Source organism: Grammomys surdaster, unplaced genomic scaffold (assembly GCF_004785775.1).
Source record: "Grammomys surdaster isolate TR1022 unplaced genomic scaffold, NIH_TR_1.0 100, whole genome shotgun sequence".
NCBI classification, from domain to species: Eukaryota; Metazoa; Chordata; class Mammalia; order Rodentia; family Muridae; genus Grammomys; species Grammomys surdaster.
The window spans coordinates 9,657,372-9,684,435 of NW_021604579.1; the positions used below are offsets into that span (position 1 = coordinate 9,657,372).

The window sequence follows — 27,064 nt, forward strand, 5'->3', positions numbered from 1 at the left end:
AAGATATCTGTATTCCCCCTGAACACCCATGCTCCAGTGTCATCCCCTTCCCCTTGTCCTGCCTTTTTGTGTTTATAACCCCTGTGTGAATAAGTAAAAATTACGATTTGAAAAAAAATAAATTAATTAATTAAAAAATTTTAAAAAATAATGCTTTAATTATGAAAAACAAAAAAAAAACAAAAAAAAGTAACATAAAATATTTAAATAGACTATGGTTCATGAAAAGTAGAAACTATACAGAATATCCATACTTTAAAGAATATTCAATTTCACTAAAAAGTGTTGTCTATTAGCTGAGAAGCATTTGGGTGGGGGAGCCTAAAATGAAATAATAAACTAACTGTTATCAAAAGTCAACTCTGGAATAGGAGCTATAATTTTGAAATTGAGTCCAAGAGTCAATCACTGCTAGTCCAAAAGAGCTACAGAAAACAACTGGGCAGTAACTAAAATAGTTTTAACTTCTTGACTTAAAAACATTTATAAATCTTCACCAAAAGTCCTTATACTGTAAGTCTCAACTCAAGCATATCAAGTAAAGAATGTAAAGAAGCTGAATTTATTTATTTTCAGTCATTCTGAGTGTTTTATTCCAGTAATATTTTTTCCAATTTTTCAACATCCTAAGCCTGTTGCTGACTCAATGTTTCACTATTTGTAGCCATCCCCTATTCTCACCTATTCCCTTTTTACCTACTCCTAATGCTTTCTGACCATGCAAGCTATCTGGTTTACTCAATACTTGCCTCTTTAAATTTTTCAAGAGATTCTCCTTGGAACTGGGAATGAAACTTGATGGTAGAGTACTTGTCTCATATACATGACAGACCCTTGATTTTATCTCTAGTAAAAAACACACTCTCCCCCCGCCCCGGCCGTGTGTGTGTGTGTTCGTGTGTGTGTGTGTATGTGTGTCTTTCTGTATGTCTGTGTCACTCTGTCTTGCTCTCTCCTTCTGTCTCGCTTTCTGTCTTACTATCTCTCCTTTTTTTCTCATTTACCCAAGAAGTTTCTGTGTAATCAGACTTCAACTTTCACAACTACTGCCTGAGTCACAAATAACCTCCTAGCTCCTTCATCCTCCTTACAGTCTTAGCAGGTCAGGCAAAAATGATGCTTCAACGTTTGTCTCATCTACATCCCCACTTCTCTCTCCTTTGATTTCCCCTGTCTCTTCTGCTGATCTTTTGTTTGCACCACTAAGCTTTCAATGCTGGGATTCTTCAGCTATGCTTAAAAAATCAGATCCATTTCTACAGTGTAGATGAGCTCTAAAGTGAAGTAACTCTCCATTAAATTCTAGCCCTGATACCTAAAGTTGTAATGCCTTGAGCAAATTAAATAAAATTCAACCCTAGAAGGAGGGCTGTCTAATATCTACTTTGCAATATATTAGGAGTAATGAAATAAAAACTATTCTGTAGGAAGAAAGCTTCAAGTGTCATTTTGTCATACAAATTCTCAATACTGGTTTCTTTTCTTTCTTTCAGAGGATAATTCAAACAGTATTACCTTTGGGCTGAGGAAATGGCTCAGTGGATAAAGTGCTTGCCATGCAAGAGTGAGGACTGAAGTTCAGATCTCTAGAACACACATAATACTTGGATGTACCAATACACATTTGTAACCCAGCATGCTATGGCTAGATCAGAGGTAGAGAAGGGAATCTGCAGAAGGTTATGGGCTAGCTAGCCTGGCATACGCAGCTGAAAACTACAAAGAAATCCTGCCTTAATCAAGGTTGAGACTTAAGACTGACATGCACATGAACACATACACACGTATACACATTAAACACACACTTTATTTTTTAAGCATACCTTTGGCTATAGTTTGGGTCTTAAATGTCCCCTAATACCTGCCAAGCTCATATGCTAAAGACATGGTCCTAGATGGTGTTACGAGTAGGTGAAAAACTTTAAGAGGGAAGCTCTATGTAGGTCATTGAGGGTGAGCCCTTGACGAAGATATTGGGACCCCAGCCCTTTCTCCTTTCTTTCCTTCTCAGCAGTAATGAGGTGAGCAAGCTTTTATTCACCATGCCTTTCTGCATTGACATTCTGCTTCATCACAAACCCAAAAACAATGAAGCCAAATGATTGTGGGCTGGAAGTTTGATTAACTGTGACTCAACACAAATCGTTCTTCAAAATGTCAAAACAAAACACTATGAATTCAATGTAAACCAAACTTCAATGGCAGACAGACCCATATATCTAGCAACCTGGATAACACAAAGACAACTCAAACTCATCCAATGTCCAGGACTACTAATAAAGAAGTTTTTATATTATATCTCCTAGGAGGAGCTATATCTGTCATTGTCACCTCTGTATTTATAAAGCATGGCTCTTAACAAATATTTGCTGACTGAGTGGGTGATACCTGAGTGCCAATCTCCTCAGTCCCTTAAACTGGCCCTATTCCCCAGAACATCCAATGAGAACTACCATAATCTAATCCTGAAACCCTGGGTGTCTTTGAGGCTAGAGAGATGACTCCACCATTGAGAGCACTGGCTGCTCTTCCAGAGGACATGGGTTCAATTCCTGGCACCCACATGGGCAGCTTACAACTGTCTGTAATTCCAGTTCCAGGGGATCCAATGCCCTATCCCCTGCAGGCATCAGGCATGCATGTGGTGCAAGGACATGTACATGTAAAACACCCATACACATAACATAGTTTTCATATAAATGAGGCTGGGTATTTTGACTCTATCTAATTATTATTCTCATCCTTTTTCTGGTTTGACTCTGTTTTAGCTATGCTCATAGGGAAAATGAGCTTTACACAGTAGGTGCTAAGCAAGAGTATCAGGACATAGTAAACTTCCAACAAGCCAAACATAAAGTATATATACATGGTATTCAACATCTTAGGCTTTCACATATTTATAGACTAGAGTGTAGTCCCATCTTGTGAACCACATTTTGGTTTACACATAAGAAGTAAAACAAGAATTCAGGTTTGATTACTTCCAAAGACTCCCTTCAAAGGTTAGGGCTGATCTATAGTAACACTTACTTATAAAACCAATGTTTACTTATGATCTCATATATTCAAGAAATTTAATTAATAAGATACAAAAAACAAAGTCTCTCTGTAGGACAGACTACATATATTAATATAGAGATACATATTTATATACTATATATAACATCTATTAATAGATATCTAGGGCTGGAGTGATGGCTCAGCAGTTAAGAGCACTGACTGCTCTTCCAGAGGTCTGAGTTCAATTCCCAGCAACCACATGGTGGCTCACAACCACCTGTAATGGAATCTGATACCTTCTTCTGGAGTGTCTGAAGACAGGAACAGTATATTCATATACATAAAATAAATAAATAAATCTTTTTAAAAAATAGATATCTATATTAATATATAAATATATAAATATAAACATTTTATGTAATATATAACATATATAATATACATAGATACATGCTTCAAAAAACAGTGTCACCAAACTTTAGCAATCAGCTAAATGTTCAGTCATTAGATATACTTTCAATGATAGGACACATGGTCTTGAAAAACAAATTTTGAGCTTAAAAATAAAAAAAAATGCTATTTTTCTTTCAAATTAGCCAAAAAAACAATTCACATGAATCTCTCAATCTTACTTGTTTGTTCAGAACACCTTTGCCATCTGTGTCAGCTAAATCCCAAATCTGAAATTTAGGAGGAAAACAGAATCAATCTTTATATATATATTAACAAAAATAATTAATCAAGTCCCTATAATTTATAACTTTATGATCTATATAAACAGATCTAAGAATCATTAAAAATTATTCAGTATAACTCCTTCAAAGACATGAAGGCCTAGGTTAGATGATCTGGCTTAAGAACATTAAAGGGATGAGGGAAAAATTAAACCCAAGTTCCAACTTCTAGTCAGATGCCCTTTCACTAGCCCAGGGCTTAACTTTGAATCAAATGCTGTCTACTGAAACACACTACCCTGATTTTAATTCTTATTAAGATGAATTTTTTTTCCTTATGGAAGGTTAATAAACTTTATCTGTTAGTCATGAAATTATTAATATTGAATATTTTTCAAGAATTTTATTTAGTATGTATCAATATCATGCATGACAATTTGGCAAGAGAGCGGCTCTCTACTTCTGTTCTTTCCAACCCCTCACACTGCTTTGTACATTAAACACGGGCAGCTTTAAAAAGGAGCAAAGATAGGTCCAACTGTTTCAGTGGACAGCAAGATTCTTACTCTGCACTGTCTCTTCCCAATACCCAAATGCACAATTCCTTTTCATTTCTTCCTAGTCAAAAGTGATGTTTCTAAAATGTTCCACATCACTTTAATTTTCAAATGGATAAATTATTATACCGTAACACCCCCATCCTGTTACTTTAACTGCATCTATGATTCAGTTATAACCTGTATCTCTCTTGACTGTATCCTTCTGAATTCACTTGCAGTTTCACTATGCTTCTACATATTCATACATAATCTAGTTATAATAAATACATACTACCTTTCCAAGAATCAAGTCTGGAAGCCCTGACTTTTTCAGGAATGCAGCAGCATCTAAAGCCAACACCCTTCCAGTATTGCCTGCTTCAACCTGAAAAGATAGAAACAAGAAACAGACAATAAAACACAAAATCAAAATTACCACTACTTCTGTCTCCCCTCCCTACCTTAAGAACTGGAACCAGAATCCTCCTGCTAACAAGGGCAAGGACTCTGCAGAGCCTTAAAAAAATGGTGTCATCTAGACAGGAGTCCATTTGTAAAATATGTGACTCCCATGTCTATTTTCCAAGTGAAAGAACAAGCTCAGGAAAAGCAAATGTGTAGTCAGAACATCAACTAGATCTAACTCCTCATTTTTATGGTTGTCATTTAAATCCCAATAAAAGAAAAAATACTTCCTGGGGTCTTCTAACAAACTGAAATAGCTGTTTATGTTATCTGCCTCTTCAAATAGTTTTAGATCAACTGCTTTTATATCTACACTTAGAAATTGTAATATTAAAAAAAAATCAAAGCAATATCTGTTCTAAACCAAGCATTAAGTCATGACAATGTTCAAATATTTAGTTTATCTAGTACATTAAGAGAAACACATCATTTTCATTGATTGGGACTTTCCTTTAAGACAGAATACAGTCAAAACAAACAAGAAAACAAAACAACAACAACAAAAAACCCAAAACTCATCTTTGTAATGATTTTTCTAAATTTCTATTTATAAATATAAAAAGTAAATCGTAAAAAGTCTTGAGAAAGGAAGTATTATACTAGGATATCCATGGACTAGTTGTGTTTCTAGTTGTGTTTCTAGTTTCTAGTTGTGTTTAAAAGACTAAATTTTCTGTAAACACACAAAGTATTCTACACAGCCCAGTATCAGCAAAGAAGCAAAAGGGGGTAAAAAAAAAACCTTCCAAAGGAAAGAACATGCCAGATCAGGCACTCATCAAAAATAAAAAAGAACTGCCTAATCCTTCAATTTAGGGGGAAGAAGGAAGTACAGAAACTATCAGGAAACGTGCCTCTAGAACTCTCCAGAACTACTTTTCTTTGCCCACTTCCTGACTATGGTAGAAATGAACATTCACACCCAGCATATCAATACACTCAAAGAAAACATAGATTGAATTCATTAAGTATTTATATACTGTATCCTAATATGGAATCTTATAATCTTCCATTCTTACAGTCATAGAAAAAAAATTAAAAACATTAATTTACATTCACCTACCGGCAGTTTCTACAGTCCTGGTTCCTGCAAAAGGCTCTCTGCTATAAACTTCAAGCTAGAATCTATGTCCTCAACAAAGTTTCATAGTTTCACAAAGGATTTAAATTTCAATAATTAAAAAGAATAGACTTCTGGGCTGAGAATACAGCTTAGTGGTAGAACACTTACCTAGCATGTATAAAGCTTTATGTTTGATTCTCAGTAGGGTAAAAGAAAAGGAATAATAAAAAGCAGACACAATGGCACATGCCTTTTTAAAAACTATTTTATGTGTGTGGTGTTTTGCCTGCACATACATCTGTGTACCACATATGTGCTGAATACCCACAGAGGCCAGAAGAGGGTATTACATTCCCTGGAGCTGGAGTTACAAATGGTTTCGAGCCACCATGCGGGTGCTAGAAATTGATCCCAGATTCTCTGGAAAAGAGTAACCAGTGTTGTTACGTCCTGAGCCACCTCTCCAATCCCAGCACATGCCATTAATCCCAACACTTGGGAAGAGGCAAGAGAATTGGAAATTCAAGACACAACTCCATTACACAGTAAATTTCAAGGCTAGTCTGGGCTGCATAAAAATCATGTCTCAATAGCCAGATGTGGTGGTTGTGCATCCCTTTAGTCCCAGCGTTCCAGAGGCAGAGCAGAGGCAGACAGATCTCTGAATTTGAGGCCAGCCTGGTCTACAGATTGATTTCCAGAACAGCCGGCCAGAGCTACACAGAAAAAAATCCTGTCTTTAAAAAAAAAAAAAAAAAAAAAAAAAAAAAAAAAAAAAAAAGCCTCATCTCTAAAAGGAAGGAAAAAGACACCTGAAAGATTTTTGATTATACTAGCAAATTGAAGTAGGCCTCTGGCCTCTTTTTAGTCTGAAAGCTGATCTACTACACCAAAGCAAAAACTCCTGACACAAGATAAGCCAAAACTAATCACACAGGACTGAACACATTGTTTACAATTTCATGGTGCTTATTGTTTGGGATGTTATTGGGAATTTGTTTTACCTTTCAGGCATCAGAGGTTGAGCTCAATGTCTCTCATGTGCAGACGCTCTACTACGATATATGTATATAGCCCTCTATTAGAATTATTTGATTTTATTTTTAAAAGATAAGTTTTTGCTGTGTTGCTTAAGCTAACTCTGAAGTAGCCAGCTCAAGTAATCCTCCTGCCTCACATCATTTCCCTTTTTCTCTTCTCTTCTTTTTCTATTGTTTTGAGGGTTGGGGGAGGGGGAATCTTTAAAAATAATTTTTAGAAATGATTTCTCTGTGTATGTAAGGGGCAGGGGCATGGCATGTAGAGGTCAGAGGACAACTTTTGAGAGTCAGTTCTTTCGTCCACCATGAATCCTGGGGATCAAGCTCAAGTTAGGCTTGAACAGCAAGTACCTTTACCTGAGCAGCCATCACAAGTCCTTTCCCCTACTCTTTTGTCATCCTAGTTTTTGTTTTTCTTTTGGTTTTTTGCTTCAAAAGCCAAGGCCTCATGTAGCCCAAGCTGACCTTAAACTCCTGACACCCTTCCACCCATCTTCACTTCCCAAGGGCTGGGATCACAGGTGCTCCATAATGCCCAAGTCTCCTTTTTTTTTACAGACAAGAGTCTCATTATGTAACCTAGCCTAGCCTTAAACTCATAATTTTCCTGTCTCAGCCTGCATCAAACGCCAATGTAACTGAAGATGACCCTGTAGATCAGCTTCCAGACTAAAAAGAGGCCGGAGACCTAGTTCAATTTAATAGTATCTCCAACATTGGCATGTTGTGGGCATTGCTGCCCCCAACAGTAACATTAGCACTTGAGAAGTAAAGGCAGGAGGATCAGAAGTATCCTCAATGCCATCATGAGTTTGAGTCCAGTCTGAAATTTCATCTCAAAGATTAAAAAAAAAAAAAGCATAGAGTCAAATTGAGCATGAGGGCATATACCTGTATTCCCAGCTACTCATGAGGATGAGGCAGGAGAATGACTTGAGCCCCCATGTCCAAGACCCTCCTGAGCAACAAGAATCCCACTCTTAAGAAGTGTATGGGTGTATGTGCTTAAAATTAAAAATACATCAGACTCTACATATTTTTTAAGAATTAGACTTAGAAGCTGCTAAGGACTATACAATCCTAGACTTACAAGTCAAAACCAAAGGAATTGGCTAACTAGTATCTGCTAACGTGAAGTAGCTCAAACCAAATGAGACCAGTCTTTTCTATAATTATGCAAGTTTTCTGTGAAATGATTACATAGAAATGAGCAAATACAGCTGGGCACAGGGGCACACACTTGTAATCACAGAACTTGGAAGACAGAGGCAGAAAGTTCAAGGTCATACTCTGCTACTTAATGAGTTCAAGGCCAGCCTAGGGTGCATAAAATTGTCTCAAAAATATTGGGGATTGGGGGGGGGGGGGGAAAAGGGGGAGGCGATCTAGAACATCAGGACATCTGACCTAAAATATGTGTGTGTTCCTGGTTAGCTTTTTATAAGGCTTTAAACTGTGGAATGAGAAATTATAGAACTCTGTTGCAAATGATTCTTGTCCATACACATGCAAATAAATTTTCTGTTGAATATGAATCACTACAATGCATATTCTCATTTTCACTTTTAGTGCTTTTCAAGGTTGAGTATCGCATAGCTCCCATTGGCCTCAAACTCATCATGTAACCCAGGATTATCTTGAACTCTTGAACCTCTTGCTTTCTCCATTAAGTGCTAGGATTAACAAATGTTATCACATCTTGTTTTTGGATTCTCAATTTTATATTTGAATGTTTCCCTCAGTAATTAACTAACAAAAACCTTGATACAAGTTTTGTTTGGTTTGTTCTGCAGTGCTAGAAATTAAATCTAGGGTCTTTGTGTATGCTGAACATATACTCTACCAAAGAGCTACACCACAACCCATGCTCAATGTGTGTGACAGCCATGCTTTCAGTCTGTAAAACTTACTTAAATAAGACAGATATAACAGCACACACCTATAATCTCAGCACTAGAGGCTGATGCAGGAAGATTGTGACAAGTCAGACTATGCACCAGACCATCTAGACTATGGAGCAAGAACCAACCACCAAAACAACAAACATATGAGAGTTATTTCTATTTGACTTACACATTAATTTGGATATTTTTATCTGAATGAATGTATCTAATGTTCTATAGATTTCTTTAACACTAATATTTAAAGTAACTAAATTCACTTTCATTTTTCAGAGAGCTAATTACTGGTGTCTGGTGTATGCTTGTAATCTCACCACTTAGGACATTGAGATAGGGTTATGCAAATTCTATTTTTAATGGTGGTTCTTAAATGCTTTAACCTTTTTTATTGCCCACCACTCACTAGAGGTAGTGGGAAAGAAAGGATAGTGAGTGGGGAAGTCGACCTGTTTAGAAAGGTTCTTTGGAGCAACTCCCATCTCTGTTGTCTGGAAACCAACACTTCAGTTCACAGGTAGCAGGCAGCAGAAGCTCAGTCCACTTGCAAATACCTCACTGATACACCAGCAGTCCAGTTCTGTAGAGTCTGGTTAGCAGCAGTGGTGACACTACCTAGCAGAGACAGCCAGGCCTCAGCCTTGGCTCAAGTCAACAGGAGGGATCAGCAGGAATACTAAAAAAAGTTCTTGGCTGTGCCTCTCTCAGATCAGGGAAGATTCGAAATCCACAAGTATTGCACAGCTAGCTGTACCAGCAAGCCAAGTGTCTCTCAGTCACTCCATGTAGTCCTTCAAACATCATGTGTCCTCCCTAAGCATGGGCATTCAATCAGCCCGAGTCCTTGGAGTCCCAACAAATGCAGCTCAACTACGCAATGTAAGGCCGACAAATATATGCATGTTGTTAGCAAAGAATCTTTCATCACATGTCCTTTCACATGCTTTAGCAAAACATTCTTTCTCCTGCATCTGTTTCAGTGAAATGTTCCTTCACAAATCTGCCTTAGTCTTTCACCTTTGTCCACTTCAGGAAAACACTCCTTCACATGCTTCCCCCAGCAGAACACCATCCAACACAACTGACTTTCCAAAGAACTCTTTTAAGTTTCCACTTCAGGATTATGTACTAAAAGGCCAGGAAGAGGCCACCTAGTAGGACCCTCTCAAAACAAAAACAGTATCAAGTACCCAAAGCTAGAGGCTAAGGCCCCAAAAGTTGGATGCACAACATATCAAACATATCTAGTGACTGCTTATCTACATGCATATAATCAACAATTGATAACATATTTTATGTTCAATTCAAAATACAAATAATAAAATCTTACCTGTCTATAGTATTTTTCATATACAGGATTCCCACTTGACAACTAAAACAGAAATAAATAACAATTATATTTTATTCAATTTCTTGTGATATATTTGGCATTCATTCAAAAGGTATTTGAAAAACAAAGACAAAAAGATAAAAAGATCATTTCAGAAAGATTGGGTTTTGGGTGGAAAGGGGTTTGTTCTTCTTTGGGGACAAGGAGGAGAATGAGTAAACAGTCACAGGTTACAAAGAACCAGGAAAACAAAGTCTAAGGGTTTTATTCAATCATAATTCTACCCAGAAACTCAATATATAAAAGAAGTCAGTTTAAAACTCTCTTCAAAGTGCCCATCCTCTACCCAAGTATCCATGGAACTTAAAAAGCAATTCAAAATCTACTTCAATAAAGTAATCAATAGAAGGTAAGGGATACAGTACAGAAGAAAAGCACTTGTCTAGCATATAAAATGGTGTAAGCTAGTCACTACAATTTCACAACAACAAACAACCTGTGGTACACAAACTGGTGTACTGATGATGATCTGATGTCATCAGACTTGAATTGCTTATTTGCAGGCAGTGCCACTCATTTCACACCCCAGTTCAAAGGGTTCCTTGTTCAGCTGATGAACATAATAGCTCATCTGCAAAGCTGCCTGAATGTACCAATGTTCAAAAGCTCAGGTTTCCCTGAACAGGAATACAGAAGAATGGTCAGGGCAAAGAAAGGCATCTAAGAAAGCCCAAGGGTGATGGGAAAGCAGGAACTTAATTATGGAAGGAAGAAAGAAGGGTGAATCTACTTAGAAATAACATGTATGTATGCATTTAACAAAGTTCAACTGCATCTGTACAGAACAGGAAGAAGCATGGACATGGTGTGGTGGTCAGTACCTATGTACTATGTACCTAGTGGAGGCCAGTCTGATCTATACAGCAAGATCCTGTCTTCAAACACACACACATATGCAAAGAAAAAAAAAAAGAAGTTATGAACAAGAGATAACAGTATAACATTTTGTAGAAGACAATTAATAAAGAGCACCATTCATTTGCCATAGCAAACACCATATAAGTTAAAAAAATGAGGACACGCAAAGGAAAACAAAGTCAAGAGTAACTCTGTGTGTGTGTGTGTGTGTGTGTGTGTGTGTGTAAACATAGGAAGAACATAGGAAGTAACTTAGGATATAATTTTAAATGATTCAGTTAACAATCTGAATGTCCATGAAGGCAAAAAAGGAGGGTACTATTTAAGAAAGATCTGACAGTACGTGAGAAGAGCATGGGTAGAAATACATATGCACAGTGTGGAATATATACTGTGTATAAATCAATATATATTCAAGATATATTATGTGTATATCAAACATGTACACATATTCCATAGTTTCTGCTTTTCCAGAAAAAAAAAAACATTCTTTGATATTTAGTGTTTTGGGGGATAGTTTCTCTACGTAGCTCTGGCTGTCTTGGGACTCACAGACATCCACCTGCCTCTGCCTCCTAAGTGCTGGGTTTAAGGTGTACCTCATCAGTTTCAGAGTTTACTTTTCAGAGAAAGAAAAAAAAAACAAAATACAAATTTTGGTTTTCCCACTCCAAGCATCACTATTCTTCCTAACATGCCCATGGATGGCCCAGGACAGTCTTGATTCACAGTTGGTTGTCCTAGCAGCTTATTCAGGTCATTACTATTTTTCTCAGATTTCTCACTTTAAAAAATGAACTACTATTATTTATTACACTGAAATAATTAATGTAAACCTGGATGGACTTAGTATACTTTCACTGTATATTAACTCCTAGCCACAGTATATGCTAATAGGGGTTAAGTTCTATAACAACTTAAACAATTGACAGCATTTGAAAAACAAGTGATAATTCCATTTTGCTATCTTGTTTCTTTACAGATTCATCACAACATTTTTCTTTCAAAGAAAATGAGCAGAGACATTGAGATAGCTCACTAGGCAAAGAGGCTTGCTGAGAAGCCTGATAACCTGAGCTCCATCCCCAGACTCATCTGGCAGAGGAAGAGAACTGACATTCACAAGTTGTCCTCCAACCTCCACACACAAGCCAGCACATGTCCCCACCAATAAATAAATTAACTTATTATTATTTTAATTTTTAATTTATTATTTTTATTATTATTTTAATTTTTTTAAGCCGGGCGGTGGTGGCGTACTTGGGAGGCAGAGGCAGGCGAATTTCTGAGTTCGAGGCTAGCCTGGTCTACAGAGTGAGTTCCAGGACAGCCAGGGCTATACAGAGAAACCCTGTCTCGAAAAAAAAACAAAAAAACAAAACAAAAAAAAAAACCAAAAACAAACAAAAAAAAATTTTTTAAAGAAAGAAAACCAAGCAGAGACTCACTGAAAAATATGTCCCCAGACACAAGAAACATGAATAACTTCTTCTTTAATGTCTTGTAAAATAGAAGTATTTGCCAGTGGTGCTGTTAGCTATTTGGTAGAGTGGCTAGAAAAGTGGTATGTGTGGTGACACAGAAGATCACCTGACTACCAGCTAGCTAGGTCAGTGGGAAAATAGGTTAGGAACAAATCAACACTGTACATGAAGTCAATAGTCTGAAAAGTTGGCAGTTATTTTCCTATTCTTTGTAAAGTATACTTATAATTACCTGTTCTGTGGTTTGGTAACCACTGTTTTATTATCTAATATGAGTCCTTTTAGGAGCAATGAGCTTTAAAAAATGCCGTTTAACACAGAACCAAGCACCTTATCTTCATTTCTCCAGAAAATGGATGGACAGATAACTTGTAGGAAACCTTCAAGGCTACTTATTATGGAAGTTTCAGGGTCATGGTTAATGCTGAATGTCAACACTAACAGATGCTTTTACATATAAATAGTTGAAATGTTACGGATGAAGCTAGTATTGAATACAAAAAAGTACTTCAATACAGCAATATAACAGGTTCATCAGATTTTAATAGCTGGAGTTTTTATAATGTTAAAGTTGCCTTATAAATCTTGCCTAAGTGTCTTAGAGGTAAATCTTTTTAAAACTAGGTCCTCCAAAACTTGGCAATATACTGTACTAAACCAGATGGAAATCCTTATTCAAGGATTGAAGTTCAATGAAAACAACATGAGACTGTCTTTAAAAAAAAAAATGTGGGCTGGGGAGATGGCTCATTGAGGAGAGTTTCATGTGTACACAAGGACCTCAGTTCAAATCCCCAACACCCACATAAAAACCAGGCAGGACATGTGTAACTACAAGCCGAAAATTAAGGGATCCCAGGAGCCTGCTAGCCAACCAACCTAGTGGAAATAGAGAGCTTCTGGTACACTGAGACCCTGTATCAAGGAAACAAGGTGGAGAACAATTGACAAAGACACCAGATATTCTTCTCTGACCTCTGCATGCACAAAAGCACATGCACATGAATATATCACACACCCAGAACACACACAGATGAAAAAAGCTCCAAAAGAAACTTAGCTTTTGAAACATAGCAATTACCAATGTTATTAACAACTTTTGCTAAGACAATAATTGCAGATTTCAAAAGCATAGGAGAAGTCAACAAAATGGCGAGAAGTAAAACAGAGTAGAAGTTTCATTTTAGAATTCTGTATTTTGCTCTGGTTAACAGTAATAATTCCATCAAGAGTCTTTCATGTTTAACTGGATTAATTTCTATTCTGTACTAAAAAGGAGTAAAATATAAGAGGTATACAAAATTTAGGATCTAAACTTGATAGAACATGTGAAGTAATCATAAACAGAGCACTTATAATCTCCCACTTACAATCCCAGTAACAGGGAAGTTGAGGTAAGAAGACTGATTCAAATTCAAGGTTGCCTGAGCTACATAATATTAAGGGCAGCCTAGGCTACAGAGGTGTGAGAGCCTAGCTCAAAAAAGAAAAAAGAACTAAATGGAACTATTTTACTTATCTACCAATACAATAAAACTAGTCTGAATAGAGATATCCCTCAAACGTGTAAAATGTTAGATATTTGTACCATCCCCTTTTTATTCTTAAAAATTTCCTAGTTTAAGTTAAAAAAAAAAAGTATATGATTACTGACCTAAAGGCAAATGTCTGTTTTGAAAAAGAAAGAAAAGATAATGAAGAGTTAATCTACTGAATTAGCTTCCAAGGGAAAATTTTAAAATCATACATAAGAAATTCTGAGCTCCAAGAGAGGCAGTGGTGGCACACATCTTTGATCCTAGCAGAGACAGGCAGATAGATCTCTTAAGTTCAAGGACAGCCAGGGCTACACAAAGAAACTATGTCTCCAACCCCCAACCTCCCCAAAAAGAAACCTTTGAGCTCCTCATCAGCACAATATAGACTCACTAGTTACTGCAAAAACAAGTAAGAAGGCAGCAATGTTTTAAGGTGATTAAAGTACACCTTGTGTTGATTACTACACTAATGTGATTACAGGCCAGAGTGGAAAAAGTCATCCAAATTGCCAAGATACTCATAGTAAGCAAGATGAACCAACAATATTTTTATGTGCCTCAGTAAAACCGGCTCTTGTCACTGTTGCTAAACTATAAATATGATCACTTTTTAGATGTTAAAAAAGCACACATCATGAACACAAATATCCAAAAGGAATGACTAAAGTGTTCACAGAAACTGTCTCTAAAAAATAGGATTATGTATGGTTTTACATTCTCAATAGCACTGTCTCTGAAGATCCTTTACAACAAGAATACTTATATACTGAGAATGAAACAAGTTTTTGATTTGGGAAAAATAAAGATCTAAAAATTTAATTGTACAAAATTGCACATGAACCTTTTTAGCAATGAAGTGAAATTCCTAAAGGTAAACTTTTAAATCACAGTTGTCTACATGAAAAAATTTTAAATTCTGTTGTAAATTAAAAGCATTATTCCTTATCAATTTTGACATATATTCATAATTATAAGAGAAATTTCTTTTAAAAAGTATGTTGCAAGCCAGGCATAGAGGCAGACGAATCTTTTGAACTAATACATACATACACACACACACACACACACACACACACACACAAACACACACACATACACACACAAATAAATGTTTAAAAATATCTTTTTTTTAATTAGCTAAAAATGCATCAATCAAGGAACCATATAAAACCTAAACTTTAACTCTCTCGGCCCGGTGTGATGACTCAACTCTTTAATCCCAATACTCAGGAGTCAGAACCAGAGGGATCTTAAATTCCAGGCCAGAGTACACGGTAAACCTGTCTTTAAAAACAAGTGTGTGTTGAAAATAAATTTAGCCCAGGATTCTTAGACTTCAAAAGTCTAAGCTGAAAAGGAATGGTGGTGCACATCTGTTAATGCTAGCTAGACCTTAGCAGCTAAAGGCTGGGGGATAAAAGATCGGGAGTTGAAGGTTATCCTCACCTATAAAGCAAGTTCAAGATCAGCCTGGCCTATGGGAATCCTTGTCTTCAAAAAAAAGAAAAATACCATGACTAATGTCCACACTTGGGATGCTGAGGCAGGAAGATCACAATTGATGTTTTTATTCCCAATTTCAAATAATCCCCCCCCCCAGCTTTTTTTTAAAAGATCATCTCAAACTAACAAAGTTTGTTAAATTTTTATTATAAGGATGGGGGAGGGCAACAACAAAAGAAGTTTTGACCACCTTAATCCATGAATACTGACACTGACAAAATTCATGTGTTAAGGAAAAAAAAATCAGTCATGAAAAGCAGTGGGAATATAAAAGAGAAAACTTAGCAAGCACAAAGATAAGCCAGGACGTTTCAAGCAAGTGTAGCTCAAAGCAGAGTCACCAGAATCAGTTTTAAACCATTCTAATGTACCAGATGGTCCAGAATCCACCCACAAGGCCATACATAAAAGTAAGCCAAGGAGGGAATAAAGAACAGAATGTAGAGAACAGATTAAGAACAAAAGCAACATGGACTACAGAGAAGAAGCAAACTGAAACATTTCAATCTTCCTCACACTCACCTTTAATGCCAATTTACAATAAATAAAATTTAATAAACTATAAGTGGCTTTTGTAACCAAAATAAATATGTTTAATTTAAATCCTAACCAGACTAGGCATGGTAATAAGCCTATACACTGAGCCCTTGGAAGGCTCTTATAGAGAATCCAGATTCAGTTCCCAGCACTCACACGGTGGTTTACAACCATCAGTAACTTCAGTTCTCGGGAATCTGTTACCCTCATGAACACAGGGCACACTCACACAGTGCACATATGTACATGTAGGAAGAAAAACTCTCAGACATATAAAACAATTTTTTAAAAACTAGAGATTTGGGACTGGAGGTAAAGTTCACTGGTACAGCACTTGCCTAGCACACGTAAGCAAGACCTTGGGGCTAATATCCAGCAATGAAGGAAAAAATCTAAATCTGGTAAAAAGCTCTGAGAGAAAGGATATAAATTTTAAACATAAAAAACCTAAACAGTTTAAAAAAATAAAACAAAATAATTTTAACATTACTCATAATTAAAGAAATGACAAACTGAAATGGTGACATCTAATTTTTATGTCAAACTGATACTAATCAAAAAGTCTAATATAAATATACTATATCAAAAAAAGCTATGAAAGAAATGGCACTCTCAAACAGCATTACATAACATAAATATATCATCTGATGGGCTGGAGAGACGGCTCAGTGTTAAGAGCACTTATTGCATTAGACCTAAGTTCAGTTCCCAGCATTCACATGACAGGTCACAACTGTTCAAAACTCCAGTTCCAGGGGATCTGATGCCTTCTTGTGACCTCCACAGGCACTAGGCAAGCACATGGTATACTTTCAAATATCACACAACCAAGTAAAACACTCACAAATCTAAAAAAAACTTTTAAACCATTTGAGCTAATAATTATATCCACCAAAAACTAAGCCATGTAGCTACAGGAACAAGAACATGTAAACTATTTACTGAACTGCTAGTAACAATGAAAGACTATAAACAACAGAAATGTTCAATATTAGGTTGACTAAGTTATTTAAATTAAAATTATTCACACATAAGATTACCCTGAAATGTTTTAAATAATGATATATGTACTAACACAGAACTTCCTATATCAAATAAACTAAAATTAATAATAAAGTTGTAAAACAGCAGCCTATCAAAATAACTTTTAAAAGATACATTGAGAGAAAGAGAAAGATCATTATAGAAAATACACATGGGCACTTGTGCACACACACATACATGAAACTAGCAAGAATACCTCCCTCTGGGAAATAGACTAAAGACCTTGAGCAGGTAATAAACTAGTGTTAATTTTATTTTTTTCGTACCTAGTTTCATGTTCCCTTTTATTTCTGATGATAATAATAAGAGCCTCAGTATCCTCCAGTTCAAACTAATGATAATAATAGCCTGGTTCATTTGGCTACAAAGATCAAGTGAAAACGCATTAAATACCTTGTAAATTATAAAGCAGAAAACAAAATTATAAATTACTCATCAAACTGAATTCTCTAAGCCAATTATAATAACAAATATTATCATCAATTCTCAGATCAGTTTCTCTAAACACAAAGATTTGACTATTTAAAATTAAATCTAGGGCTGGAGAGATGGCTCAGTGGTTAAGAGCACTGACTGCTCTTTCAGAGATCCTGAGTTCAATTCCCAGCAACCACATAGTGGCTCACAACCATTTGTAACGTGCTCCAACCCTCTTCTGGTGTGTCTGAAGACAGCAACAGTATACTGAGTACTCACATACATACATACATACATACATACATACATATATATATATATATATATATATATATATATATATATTCATTCTACCAGATGTAACAATGTATGCCTAGCATGTCCAAAGCACATGCTAGATTCTTAGCAACACACACACAAACACAATGAAGTAAACTAAATTAACTTAAAAAAAATTTAAAAATCTAAAGAGAAGTGGGTGTGGTTCAGTGTTGGAGCACTTGTCTAGCATGCACAAGGCCCTGGGTTTATCACCAACATTTAAAAGAAATTTAATTCTATACTAAGGGTACTGGGGATGTGACTCAGTTGGGATCCATTATGGTATAAAAACAGCTGCAGTAGCACAAGATCTGAGGGGGAAGGAGTGTGATCAGAAGTTCAAGGCTATCCTCAGCTACATAACAAGTTCTAGGCCAACATGGGATAAATGAGACTCTGGCAGGAAGATGGGGAGAGACAAAAAAGAAGAAAAGAAAGAAATCAAGAAAGACAAAAAGAAATCTAAATGTGCTGCAATCTTAGAATATAGTTTTACTTTGTCACTGATGTCAGTTTAAGTAAATTTTCAAAAGTATCATATAAAAAAGTGCTAAGTCAGTTGCTAAGAGAAGGAATACATGGACACTATTAAAAGTGAATTATTTAAAAGCTATAATTAATGTTATTATAAAATCTTAAGAGTTTTCTTTTCTAGACTTCTTCCTAATATGTTTAACTGAGATCATTTTTCTGAATTAAAAAAAAAAAAAGGATCTCTGTGAGGCTATTTTTCTGCTTTTGTTTCCAGAGTTACAATTTTATTAAACCCAAAACTCACAAAGAAGTTTTTATATTTCTTTGTAACACAAGTAAAATGCTCTAATCAGCATTAAAAAGAAGACAACAGGGGACAGTATACAAGCCTGTTACTAACATTAGCTTGTACATATGAAATTAAAGAAATGTACTTAATTAAGAGACTACTGGACAAACCCAATGGTCCTAATTAATTTTAACTAAAGCAATCCTTCCTAAGTGCTGAACATTCCAAACCATTTTAAGAATGACTAGCGAGATGTTTTAAGAATGTCTATCGAGTAAGCAGAAATCTCCTGAGTATGCTGGATATACTCAATATTAGTAGTATAAAAGGTAAAAAAGAAAACATCATAATAAAAACTCGAATCTGTTACATTAAATAAAATATTCCTTTTCTTACTGTGAAAACAAGTTGTAATTTTCAAACACTATCCTCTGTTTATTGTCATAATTGTTAAATTGAAACAATAAACTGGTATGTTTACTAACTAGTACATGTAATGGTTTTGTTTTCAGACCCCACCTAGCCAGCCCCACATTCTGTTTTTTTTTTAATGAAATTAAAAATAAACATCAAGATGACACACACCTGTAATATCAGCACATAGGAGACTGACCATCTGACAGTAAAAAGAGAGACCAACGCTCAAAATAAATGAATAAATAAATATCAGAAACTGAAGTTGTGGGATACTTTCCCCTCCAATTTCCAAAATTTCTGTAACAAAATAATATCGTTATTAAAATTAAAAAACAACATCAAAACTACATATGCCAGCATCTTAAAAGCTGAAGCAGGAAGACTGCAAATTCCAGGTCACAACACAAGGAAACCCTGTCTCAAATAAACAAAGCATTACTATACCACTTACTGTACTTGGGGCCTCTGGGTTTGATTTCGGACTTTTGCTGTTTGTTTGTGGTGTGAGTTTTGGTTTAAGACAGGGCTTTTCCATACAACCCAGACTAACTATGAACTTGCTATATAACCAAGGATGACCTTGAAATCCTGTTCATCTGTCAGTACACTCAGCAGATGTACACTAACACTCTGTTTGTTTCCCTTTTTTGTTTGTTTGTTTGTTTGTTTGTTTTTTAAAGATAGGGTCTCACTATGCTTCAAAGCCTAGCCTAAAACTCACTGTGTAGCCAAGGATATCCTCAAATACATGATTCTCCAGCCTTAGCCTGCTAGAGTACTTATTGGTTTTAGGTCATACAGTAGATTTTTAGTTTGTTTTGTTTGTCTGTTTCTAAAGTCACAATTTACAAGTACTTCTGGGTTAAAGTGCTGGTTGCAAGCCTGAGGACCTGAATTTGATCCCTGGAACCACATAGTAGGAGAGAACCAATTCCCAAAAATTGAGTTACAGAGGCATCAAGCTTGAACACACAGAAAATAATAAAGTTTTAAAAAAGTTATTATAAAGGATAAATCATGGCTGGGCATGGAGACACATACCTTTATTAATCCCTGTACCCAGAAGGCAGAGACAAGAGGAGGTTATCTAAGTTGGAGGCCATCCTGGTCTACACAGTAAGCTCAAGGCCAGCCAGTACTTCACAGTGAGAACCTGTCAGGCAAGTTTGTTTGTCAAACAAACACAAACAAAAAAACTAGACCATGCGTTTAGATCAGTGGTAGAACAATGGATCCAACATGTACATACAAAGCACTGCACACTCAAAAAAACAAAAAAAAAATCTTTATATACTAAGATAAGAAAACTTCAGGTTGAACTACCAAATAAGTATCTAAGATATTCATCGTATCATATTTTGAAAAATAAAAAGCTCATAATGAAGTGTATTAATATACTCACAATTTATGAAGGTACCAACAAATCAATTAATGTCTTAGCAAAGTTTGTTAACAAAATTGGTAATTGGTATGTTTCAAAAGCTGTTTCTTTTGGAGCTTTTTAAAATGCATGCGTGCGTGCGTGCGATACTCATGTGCATGAGCATGCAGAGGTTAGAGAAGGATAGCTGGTAGTTTTCTTTGGGACCAAAGCTTCTTTCCTCGGGACTTACTACCAGGCTTACTATCATCTTTACTTTCAACACCCAAGATCTCTGTGTGAGGCCAACCAGGTACACAAAGCAAATCCTAGACCAGCAAGAGCTATGTAGTGAGATCCTGTCTCAAAAAAAGAAAAAGGAAATGAAGGAAACTTATTACCCAACTAAACCAAGAAAACAATATACTGAAAAACAAAGAGAGCTTTAAAAAGACAATGCATCTGACATGCTATACATCTAGTACACAAGAAAATACAACGAAACAGCTTTTCATTTCATACATCTTAGCTATAATCTTAGATTTCAGTCAGTAATTTGTGGTGTGTGCCTGTTATTTCAGCATCTGAAAGACTGAGGCAATAATCTAGAACTCAAAGCCAACCTTGGTAGAGTCCCAGTCAGCAGCAAATTAACAAGAAATCACCCATTCACTTACAACAAAAACTCAGATTTGGCATTTCCTACCTTACGTAAATCATTTCTCCCATTTGTAAAATAAATTTAAATTAACTGAAGTAATACATCTGTCAAATAGTAAAAAGCAAAAGAAGTTACGAGTAGTATTAACAGGTATATAGATACTAGAATAAAAATAGCTGGAAAAAGTGGGGATTTTTGTTGTTGTTTTGGTTTGGTTTTTGAGACAGCATCTCTGTGCATCCTTGACTGGGCTATCCTGGAACTAACTATGTAGACCAGGCTGGCCTCAAACTCAAGAGTTCTGTCTGCCTCTGCCTCCAAGTGCTGAAATTAAAGTTAGGCGAAATTTTTTTTTAAAAAGTTGTGCTGGCTAGTTTAATGTCATCCTGACAGAAGCTATAGCCATTTGAAAGGCAGGAACCTCAATAGAGAAAATCACTCCATAAAACCTGGCAGCAGGCAAGCCTGTATGGTATTTTCTTAATTCATGACTGGGGGGGTGGGGGGGGGAGAATCCATTGTGGAAGGGGTTACCCTTGAGCTGGTAGTCCTGGGTTCTATCAGAAAGCAGGCTGAGCAAGAGAATAAGCAGCATCACTCCACAGTCTATATCTCTGGCCTCCAGGTTCCTGCCCTGTTTGAATTCCTGTCCTGACTTCCTTCATTGATGGACATTTCCTTCATCGATGTGGAAGTGTCAGCAAAATAAACATCTTCCTCCCCAAGTTGCTTTAGGTCATGTTTCATCATAGCAATAGTTATCCCTTAACTAAGACAGAAATTCCTAGGCCAGGCATGGTGTACCTTTACTCACAGCCTTTGGGAGGCTGAAGCAGACTTAGACCAGGCCAGCTCAGGCTGCACAGTTAGAGTTAATGAGGAAATAATCAGTGGTAGAGTGGTGGCCTAGCACTCATAAGGCTCTGGGTTTTATACAAAGTGCTCAAAAACAAAAAGAAAGAAAACTTTACTTGTCCTTTCTATAATCTACAACAAAAGCAAAAATTGGATCTTTCTCATTCAATTTTTTCCCTTTATTTTTTCCTTTTCTTCCCTCCAACCCTTCCCATGTCCAGTTTCTCCCCTCAAATTCATGGTCTCTTTTATTATTATTATCATCATTATTATCATTCTCTCTCTTTCACACACACACACATGCACGCACGCGCACATACACATGAGTAACTGTAAACAACCTGCTGAGTTCATGTAGTATGACTTGTGCATTTGTTTTTTGGGCTGATGACCTGGTATTAGATAACTAGTTAGTGGGTTCATCCCTGGGAAAGACTAATTCTCCCTCTCTCTGCATTCAATAGCTGCCTACAGCTCTCCATCTAGGAGCCGGGACTGTTATCTGTTTTTTCATACAGAGGCTCTCTGAAGCTCCAGCTGACTTGCAACTTAACTTTGTTGCCATTCTGGCCTCACATTCACAGAAATCCTGTCTCAGATTCCCATTTGCTGGGATTAGCCTGAGCCATCATGTAGGATTTGAATTTTACTTATCAACATGAAAAGTGAAAACAACTGAAACAAGAAAAATAAGGTTGGGCAGCACTAAATACGGTAAGAAAAAAATCACTTCATCAGGTATGATTTACAAAACAGAATGTTAGAGCTGAAAAAGTAATAACAGTCAAATCCTCTATTAAAATTTAAGCTTCATTTTTTTTCTTTAAGCCTCAAAAAATATTATTTTGTTTGTTAGTATATTCTAAGTAGCTATACTAATTCTTGGCAGATAGTAAATACTCAACAATGTTTGTTGGATAATATTTTTTAAGATTCATTTATTTTTATTTTATGTGTATGGGTGTTTTGTCTGCAAGTATATCTGCACCTCCTAAGTGCCTGCAGTGGCCAGGAGACGAGGCTGGATCCCCTGGAACTGGATTTACAGATGGCTGTTAGGTATCACATAGGTGCTGGGAATTGAACAAGAAGAGCAGTCAGAGCTCTTAACCTCTGTAGATCAATATTTAAGGCTAAGAAAGCAGAGACCTAAAAATTTTACTCATATCTATATTATGAGATATTATTCATACCATATTTATTATTGGCAATGCTGAAAATGACACTCATAATCTAGTATTCTATCATCTCTAGAAGAAAAAATTTAATTTTTAATCTTTAGTTAAGAAAGAGTTAGAGACTGTTTGGCAGGCATTCAAAAGGCAAGGGAAGCATAAACTAAAACATTTTTCACATTTTTCTCTAATTTGTTGTTTTAGTTAAAGTGGTAAAGGCCGAAAAACTAAAAAGCCAACCCTAATGCAATGTGTTACATCTAAATACTTAAAAAAATATTTATAGAAGCCAGGCATAGCAATGCATGCCTTTAATCCCTGCACCTGGGAAGCTGAGGTACTGATCTCTGTTGAGTCCAGAACAGTATGGTCTACACAGGGAGTCCAGGACAACCAGGGCTAGAGACCCTGTCTCAAAAACAAACACACACACACACACACACACACACACACACACACACACTGGCTGAATGAATGAATGGACAAATAAATAAACTAACTAACCTATCCCAAATTGATCATTACCAGAGGCAGAAACTAGCATCTAGTTAATCTTCATAACTGTCAAAGAGCTCTTTAACAGTTTTGGCATAGACACAAGAGTTATCAATCACTTTCTTCCAAATAAACAGAGGGAAAGAGATGAAATTTAAAATGTCCTTTGCTGGACCCAGTGGCACACATCCATAATCCCAGCTTCTTGGGAAACTGGGGCAGAAGGATCACTTAAGTCTAAGAACCTAGACCAGAATGGCAACATAGCCATACACTTGGAACTCTCCACATGTCTCTGCCCTGAAGAATCTCCCACTTAAGTATACCATCTCTAACTCTGTGTGTTAGAAGAGTAGAAAAGAGAAACACAAGGTAACATAAATAGATCAATAATGAATGTGAAACCAGGCTGCACCACTATCTGACTTAGTTCAAGCAGCTAAAAAATTTTTTAAACAAAAAGTTTGAGAAACTGAGGAGATGACTCAGTAGGTAAAAACACTGTGTAACATGAGGAGTGGAATTCAAATCCCCAATACCCACATAAAAACCCAGCATGGCCAAGCATGCCTATAACCCCAGCACTGAAGAGCAGAAACAAGCTGGCCAGCCTAACAGAAATGGCAAGCTCTCGTTCAAGGCTGCAAGGCAGAAAGTGATACAGGAAGACACCTGACATTCTCCTCTAGTCTCTTCATGCACTCCAACAGGCACATGCACCTGCACACTCATACGAATGCACCACACACACCCACAACACACACATACACACTCACACACACCACACGTTAAAATCAAGGACTACAGAGATGGTTCAGCTCAAGTTAATAGTACTTGTGTCTCTTGCAAAGGACCCAGGTTCAGTCCCCAGCAGCCATATGGTGGTTTATAACCATCTTTAACTCTAGTTCCAGGGGATTTGACACTCTCCTGACTTATGTGGGCACCAGACATGCGTGTGGTATACATAATGCAGGCAAACATTCAAACACAAATAATTAATTAATTATATCTAAGAACTACAAATTTACTAAGTGTAAAGGGAAAAGATACATTAGTAAATATTAAAAAAAAACTGAGTTCCTCCCAGCCTTTACAATATAATCTCACTGCATCTTACTATTTTAATAGCAAAATATTCTAAATTGACTTAGTTAAATTATCAATTTAAGTTCAAACATGAGATACTAAAGAGTAATTCCGCCTGGTCTACAAAGTGAGTTCCAGGACAGCCAGGATTACACAGAGAAACCCTGTCTCGAAAAACCAAAAAAAAAGGGCTGGAGAGATGGCTCAGTGGTTAAGAGCACTGACTGCACTCCCAGAGGTCACAAGTTCAAATCCCAGCAACCACATGGTGGCTAACAACCATCTGCAATGATATCTGATGCCCTCTTGTGGGGTGTCTGAAGACAGCTATAGTGTACTTACATATAATAAATAAATAAATAAATAAATAAATAAATAAATAAATAAAATTAAAAGAAAAAAAGGAGTAATTCCCCTTAATGATTCAGCATTTACTCTGGATACATTTTAACACCTAAATATACAACCACAAGAGCATATGCAAATTATGAAAACGACTATAAAACTTGAGAGCCTGAAGCAAATTTCCAGAGATAAATGATAGTAAACAGAAACTAAAAACACAGTACGATCCAAGGAGAAAATATAGTAGGCACACAACCAAGAAGCAATTCTACAGAAGTCTTCAAGGGAACAAAATCTTTAAGAGAGGGAAAATTACCAGAATTAGCCAACAGAGTCAGAATACAAGTGCCTGCCAACAGAGATCATGTTTAAGGCAGGTCACTATCTAGACTCAGAAAGCCAACACCCAAAAGTCAATGTTTCCATTCCTCAAATTTGAGTTTCAGAAGGACCCTTCCAAACAGATTCATGACCAAGACTGGATCATCTTAAAAGTTCTTCCCTGTTAGACGCCAGTCAAAACACAATGACCCACAAGAAATAAATTTGGAAATGTAAAGTGAAGTTTATGAGGTTATTCCTGAAGACTGTAGCTCTTTTACCTGAGGGGTGTGTGTGTGTATACATTATAATACACACATACATATATAGTATATACAAAATCACTTTTGCTGGGGGTATGGCTCAGTTGGTACAGGGCCTGCCTAGCCAGCGTGAAGCCCTGAGTTTGATCCCTGGCAATAAATAAACTTAGTATAGTGATACAGTCCACTTGGGAGATGGAGGCAGAAGGATCCAAAATCAAGGTCATTCTTGATATTCTTGACTACATAGTGAGTCAAGGCCAGCCTATTCTACTTAAGACCTGTCTCAAAATAAATTAAGTAAATAAAATCTCCATCCTGGTTCCTGGGGAAAACACTTTTCTATCTCAAAGTTCTAGGAAAGAAACACCTCAAGACCTCTTTATCATAACATAGAAATAATCTACTACCCAAACACATGCCCTACCTTATAAGAACAGGCAAATCTAGGCCAAGGAAAGAACAAGGCAGGCTAATAGGCTGAGGTGGGCTCAGGCCAAGGAGTACACAACGACCAACCCTGGAGAGGGCAAACTTCTGGACAGTGAAGATGGGACTGGCAGGTGTTTGGTACCTCATCCCTCCTAGATGTCATGAGATCACTACTCTTGGTTTTACAGAAACGGAGAACTCAGGCTCTCCAAAGTGAGTGATGTTTAGAAGTTTCCTATGAAACTCAAGGAGAGGCTCTGAAGGTAGAGAAAATTAAATAATTAAAAAAAAAAAAAAAAAGAGGCAGGAGCTCAAGTGCTGCTTTTGGTAGAGATCGTCCCAGGACAAAGTTATCTCCCCGGTGGTTCCCGGCACCAAGGCGGAAAGAGGCGCCACATCTGCAGAAGGCTGGCACTGTGACCCCCTAGGACGGCGATCAGAGACGCCTCGCGGGTGGGAAAGTCTGCAAGGAGATCTGAGCAGAAGTTAACCTGCCCGTGAGGCAAAGGCGCGAGTAGAGCAAGTGCCTGGGGAGGATGAAACTTCTGGAAAAGAGGCTGACTGGAGGGAACTGAGGGGAACTCCGCAGCCGTCACTCCCGCGGGCCAGAGCTGAGCAAGGCTGAGGGAATCCTGCCCCGCCGAAGTCGAGCCTCGCACCACCCGCGGGCGCTGCCTCGCGTGAGCCTCACGGGAGCTCACCTGGCGGCCGTCAGGCCCGTAGGAGAAACTTGCCGAGAGGGTGAGCGCTGACGGGACCAGGAGAGCAGTCCGGAGACCGGCGGCGGGGGCGGCGGCCGGGTGGGAGCCATGCGGGGCGGAGCCGAAAGCCTGGCGACCCGGGGCGGGGGCGCGGCGGCGGCTCGCGGCTCTGACTCGGGATGGCGCCCGCACTCCTCACACGCGCTCCCACCGTGCGGCCCGAGGACAGCCGCCGCGCCAGCGCCCCTGAGCGGTGGGGGGAGGGCCAGGGAACCCCAGCGGGTCGAGCCGGGCCGACCGGCGGGCGGCGTTACCTGTGTCAGGGAGAGCTGGGCTGCCGCAGCCATGGTGTTTCCATCATGCACAGGAGGGGAAGGAAGGACGGACGGACTGGGGCCCGGGGCGGGAAGGAGGCG

General features: G+C 37.5%; 1 long non-coding RNA gene across 1 annotated transcript; it reads right to left on the reverse strand.

Moving 5' to 3' along the window:
- Positions 1-3,631: 3,631 nt before the first annotated feature.
- LOC114638141 lies at positions 3,632-27,064 on the reverse strand. Its single transcript, XR_003713827.1, has 4 exons — positions 26,963-27,064; positions 10,010-10,051; positions 4,509-4,598; positions 3,632-3,680 (listed from the first exon to the last, which is right to left on the reverse strand). It is a non-coding gene; the product is annotated as an uncharacterized LOC114638141 (long non-coding RNA).